Raw genomic sequence first — 6,000 nt, 5'->3', positions numbered from 1 at the left:
CCGAAAAACGGAAGTTGTAATGGGGGTCTGTGTCCAACTCGAGATAAATGTGAATTGACTCAAGGGAGATAACTGTGGTTGTACTGAGGAAAGAAGACAGATAGCTCTTCCCAGTGCATCAAAAACAAAAACACATGACCATTCATGGGTATGGAACAACATTGTAGTCTTCGGCGATATTCCAGAATCCGCGCCCAGTCCTATTTCAATCGACTTGAAACTGCTCTGGAACCCATGTTAAGTCGCAGATGTGGCAATGAGTTGAACGACTTGTGGGTCGTTTTGTATACCACCGGGTCCGTATATTACCTGACGTGTATCTTCTCCGGGGGTCGTTTTGTATACCACCGGGTCCGTATATTACCTGACGTGTATCTTCTCAGATGTGGTTGGTTTCCTCTTTGTCCGATTACTGCTCCAAATATCAGCTGATCTGTATCTTCTCAGGTGTGGAGCCTGGTTTCCAACCACCGTAGTGCTGGCCGCCGTCGTAGAAGTGAATTATTCTTGAGTACGGAGTAAAAACTAATGAAATAAATAAATAGATAAATCTCAGGTGCGGAGGATTTTCTCTTTGTATGATACCTGATGCAAAACTTACAGGAAGTTTATCTTCTCAGGTGCAGTGGGTTTTCTCTTCGATACCTGGTCCAGATGTTGGAGGACGTGCATCTTCTCAGGTGTGGTGGGTTTCCTCTTTGATACCTGGTCCGTATATTAACTAATGCCCACACACACGCAATGTATATTCCCTTGGTGTACTGGGTTTCCATCTGTTGCTCTACCGAGTTTCCTCTCTTTCCGATACCTGGTCCACATAGACATATTTTTAAACCAGTTTAAAAAGACCTAAACTTTGATTAACACTTGAAATGCACAGTATCTTTAAAATGTATAATCTAGAAAATTTAATAACGAACTATTATATAGGCTTATACTCCTCATCGTCAGAAATGCTGCCAAGTAATTTTAATACAGAGTCGACTGTGTGGAATCATTGCCTAACATATCCACACAGTCATCCAAGATATATCTAAAGCCGTGTTGAGTATCACATCCTATTCACTCAACACAGCGTACTTACCTGAGCATCACATCCAATACACTCAACACAGCATACTTTCCTGAGCATCACATCCAACACACTCAACACAACGTTCTTACCTGGGCATCACATCCAATACACTCGACACAGCATACTTACCTGAACATCACATCCAGCACACTCAACACAACGTTCTTACCTGGGCATCACATCCAACACAACACAACGTCCTTACCTGGGCATCACACCCAACCCACTCAACACAACGCCCCTACCTGGGCATCTCATCCAACACAACAGAACGTCCTTACCTGAGGATCACATCCTACACAACACAACGTCCTTACCTGGGTATCACACCTAACCTACTCAACACAGCGTCCATACCTGTGCATAACACCTAACCCACTCAACACAGCGCCCATACCTGTGCATCACACCTAACCCACTCAACACAGCGTCCCTACCTGTGCAACACATCCACCACACCACAAAGTTCTTACCTGAGCATCACATCAAACACTCAATACAATGTCCTTACCCGGGCATCACACCAACACGCTAAACACAACATACTTACCTTGGCATCGCTTCAACCATAACACAACGTCCTTTCCTGGGCATCACACCCAAGACACTCAACACAATGTCCTCTATACCTGGGCATCACATCAAACAGTCATCGCAACGTCTATACCTGATTTATTTATTTATTGATTTATTTAAATGGTGTTTTACCTTGTACTCAAGAATATTTCACCTATAAGACGGCGGCCAGCATTGTGATAAGAGGAAACCGGGCAGAGAACGCCCGTGGAAACGCACGACCATCCGCAGGTTGCTGATAGACCTTCCCATGTATGGCCGGGGAGGAAACCAGCATGACCTCGACTTGAACTCGCATCACACCCAACATACTCAACACAGCGTACTTACCTTGGCATCACATTCTACACAACACAACCTCTTTACCTGAGCATCGCATCTAACACACTCAACACAACCCCCTAATATAACATTGTAAAAATTTCTGTTGTTTTTTTTTTTCATCAATGGATTTTTAAGATGATCATTCGCTATTGCCTGAGGGCAGCAAGGCTAGTCAGTACATATTATTGCCCTATGTGGGTGGCCCGAGGAATCGTATGACAAGGCCACGAGCATACACATAACTCTGACCTGTGTCGGAAGGATGGAAGATGACGAGAGAAAACGAAGAGGTGAGATATGCTCCTCCAAGACAGCCACTGCCGCGACCATGTCTCCATCCCATCAGTGTATATATCTTTTTTATTAGCTCCCAAACGCACATACACCTTTAGAAGGAATGACATACATATCCTCACCTGAGATCACAGAAAATAAAGCGTTGAAACAGTAGCAGGGTGGAAGCACACATACTACACGTCATAAATATAGAATAGAAGGAGAGATATTTACATATACAGGAAACTGGGCTAAGCCAGGGGTAAACCAACGACCATACACAGGTTGTTGCAGGCCTTCCCACGAACGACAGGAGAAGAGGACGAAGTGGTAATGACTTCAAAATAAGGTATAAGCAATAAGGTATTGCGTAAACGTTTGTGTGTGTGTGTGTGTGTGTGTGTGTGTGTGTGTGTGTGTGTGTGTGTGTGTGTGTGTGTGTGTGTGTGTGTGTGTGTGTGTGTGTTCGTGTGTGTTCGTGTGTGTGCATGCGTGTACGTGTGCTTGTAGAGGCTCTAACCTCAGCCTATGTGTCCACCTCTCTCACTGTCATTAGAACGTGAGAATATTTCCTTTAGACGGAAAAGGATTTACGTTCATGCATTCTAATTCTGTTGATCTTGTCACTAGATATACAAGGTGACGCTGAAGGTTTTGCCGAGGGTCTTTTGTTGCGGGTAACGTGTGTCTGGGCTGCATACATAGCCAGAACAACTAACCATTATCATATGGAGTCAACTCTCCTCCACGATTTGCCAAATCCTTATATGTGTGTTACGTCTCCTTTTTAACCACTGTAGTCCACACACTAGGCCAAATTATCATATTAAGTCAAGTCCCATGCCCTGCATGTCGGACACCAACCAGTCTGGGGATAGAAGGTGTGGCCGGCCGGCCTCCGAACTTTTATGTGGCAGAAATAGTGGAGAGGTTCTCTGCTGCTGTAAGGGTTGAGGATAAGATCCCATGTTGTTCTCTGTGCGAGAAGGTTAATCAGATTGACTCATATACCTGATTACAACATTATACTGCCTGGTGGACTGGAGGAAACTGAGTAACTGAACACGTAAAGCACTTAGGTTGTTACAGATTTTACATGATCAATTCCACACAAAAGACTATGCGACTTTTTCGTTGTTAACTGTATTAATAAGCGGTAAAACAAGAAACAATGGTATTCATCTTGTATTCGCTGTGAGGTTTTTCTACATGTATGTCTGATGTTTGTGTTTACAATGGGATCGTTGTATATACATCTAATATAATTAAAGACGTACAACATTGAGAGTAAAATCAGAACAGCGACTGGCAAATGGTCACACATATCTGGTGAAATACGGCCTCCTCTCAGTTTACCTCAGTTAGGGTTTTTTTTCCAGCTGTTCATATAAATGCATAAACAGTAGCAATTTATACGCCCCCCGAGGAACACACCTTAACCAGAATTAGGTAACAAGATGATGTTAAGTGCAATATCTAAGCCGTCATTGATCTAGAATTACCTAAAGTGCTGTGATGTCATCACAGTTAACATATAGTCACATAAGAAATACTTTCTGAGCTTTTCGTTGGTGTCCTGCCTGTTTGATTCATTTTCACTCAATAGCAAACTTGTACAATTTTCAAAGGACCCAGTTTTAGTTATCACCCTGAATTCTGCCTAGAATTTGTGCAACTGCAGTTTTATTTTCAACCCAATCGCATCAGTCGTTCTGGAGACGAAAATTTGTTTAGGTTGACAGAAACTCTAATGTGACGACCAAGTCACGGAATCAAATGTTACCCAAGGCCAAAAAGCACAACTTTAGATACTTTTCGAAAACATACTGAAGTTTCAGGAATGTACCACTAGTCGTCTGCTCATAAAATGCATCACAAAATTGCTCAGAGTAATAAAAATCTGATAAGATACAATTGGGGTTCAAGCCTTGTGATTCCAGCCTGGATGGCTTGAACCTCTAATAATCCGTACGATAGTAATGCTTTTTGCAAGCCTTTAGCTTGGGAGCCTAAAACAACACTGCCCTGATGTTTAGTGTTATATATTAGACATTACTGGTCTAGAATTAACTGTCTGTCAAAAACCGAATCATAAGACGATATGTATCTGATTTCTTATGTTTACGTAGATCAGATATTTATTTAAAAGGGGCTATGGAGGAAACGCTGGAAAAGACACATGTCCTCTTCTTTGACGTCAGCTTCCAAAATATATTACTGCACACGAATATTAAAACGTCTATCTACATATATTAAGGCTTGTTGGATGTGACTTAAACTTTGTAGCACATTGACCGTATGCTGTATTCATCACATTTAGACAGGATTTCCTGGCAGAACCTCATCATTGACCGATATCAATTCAATAAAATTGATCGCTCTGTACAGTGCTAGACTGTGCTGTATACGACCTTAATTAAACGTCGTTGAGGGAATTGTCCTTGCGATTGTTGACCTCGATCGTGCGTCTTTGTTGACGGCTGGTATACGACACATAGATTTGCACATCTAGCTTTAAGCATTTTAATATGGAGTATGGAAGATAATTCGCTGTCAAGTATAACCCATAAAATCTATTTTCCCAAAGAAGTTTACTGGTTTACTGAGTCGAAAGGAAGTTTCCGAGTACAACCAAAATACATATCGATGGTTTTAGATCTTGAAAATCTTAAAACATTTTCAGCTGCTTAATCCTTGGCTTCATCCTTGACATTAACAAAAATGGTAGCACATGTTTGGACCAGATAAAATCTACTTGAACACTGTGCGGGCAAACTGAGACCGAGTGAAAAACACAAGGTTTATTAAATGTCAATAAGTGCTTATGAAGTTTGCTGTTACTGTCAGTTTTTTGATTTGTGAATCATTTGACATTAACAACCCCGTGAAATTTTAGCTCGGAGCCTATCTGCTACAGCCGATTGGTCGAACTGGGCCGATTCCAACTCCCGTCTCTATCTAAGTAAGAGCCATGTGCAATGTTGGGCTTGAAAATCTCGCAAGACCAACACGCCCCCCGTCACTGGGATCCCGTCCTCTTCCATTAAGGGTCGCAACCCAGCGAACAGTTACTCCGTGATCAACAGGTACTCCACAGCCCGAGGAGATATGGGTCTATTATATTCAAAGGGGTCACATAGGGGAGCTTTAGGTTAGTCGACTGTTACGACAATGTTACCCAGGGGCCTGGTTTCACTCTAGAGGCCACACGAGGGTAATGCCGCTAGAATAGATGAACAATTGTTGTAGCTATAGCCCAATATCCTTATGCTGTTTGCTGAAAATCCATCCTACATTTCTCAACCCTATTTTCAATGTATTTTCAATATAACTTTGACATATAAAGTTGAAGGAGATGTCACAACTGTATAAATGTGTACAAATATTCTGAGGGATTTACCTCCCGTGCACAGATCACGTGCATCTCTCAGAACTAAATATTTTCTATTTAAGTCTGAGCAGTTTCATCAAGTTGTGAAGAACGGTGGTACTTGTGTCGAAAGGTAAGTTCTGTAAGGCAGAGTATGTGTATTTTGTTTTTGTCCGTTTTCGGAGTTGTCTTTAATTGAAGGTGTTACTGTTATGTATGACTATTTAACGTCTTCATGTACTGTTAGTCTGCGGACCTTTGTGAAAGCATAACAGGCCCTGTTATACATGTACATCGCGGACCTGGCCGAAAGCACCTTGTTCAATGCTCTGTTTATTTAACTGGCTGTACATTGGCTGTTAATTCTGTGTCTAAGAAT

Source organism: Liolophura sinensis, chromosome 2 (genome assembly GCF_032854445.1).
Source record: "Liolophura sinensis isolate JHLJ2023 chromosome 2, CUHK_Ljap_v2, whole genome shotgun sequence".
Lineage (NCBI taxonomy): Eukaryota > Metazoa > Mollusca > Polyplacophora > Chitonida > Chitonidae > Liolophura > Liolophura sinensis.
This window is presented reverse-complemented; position numbering follows the sequence as displayed.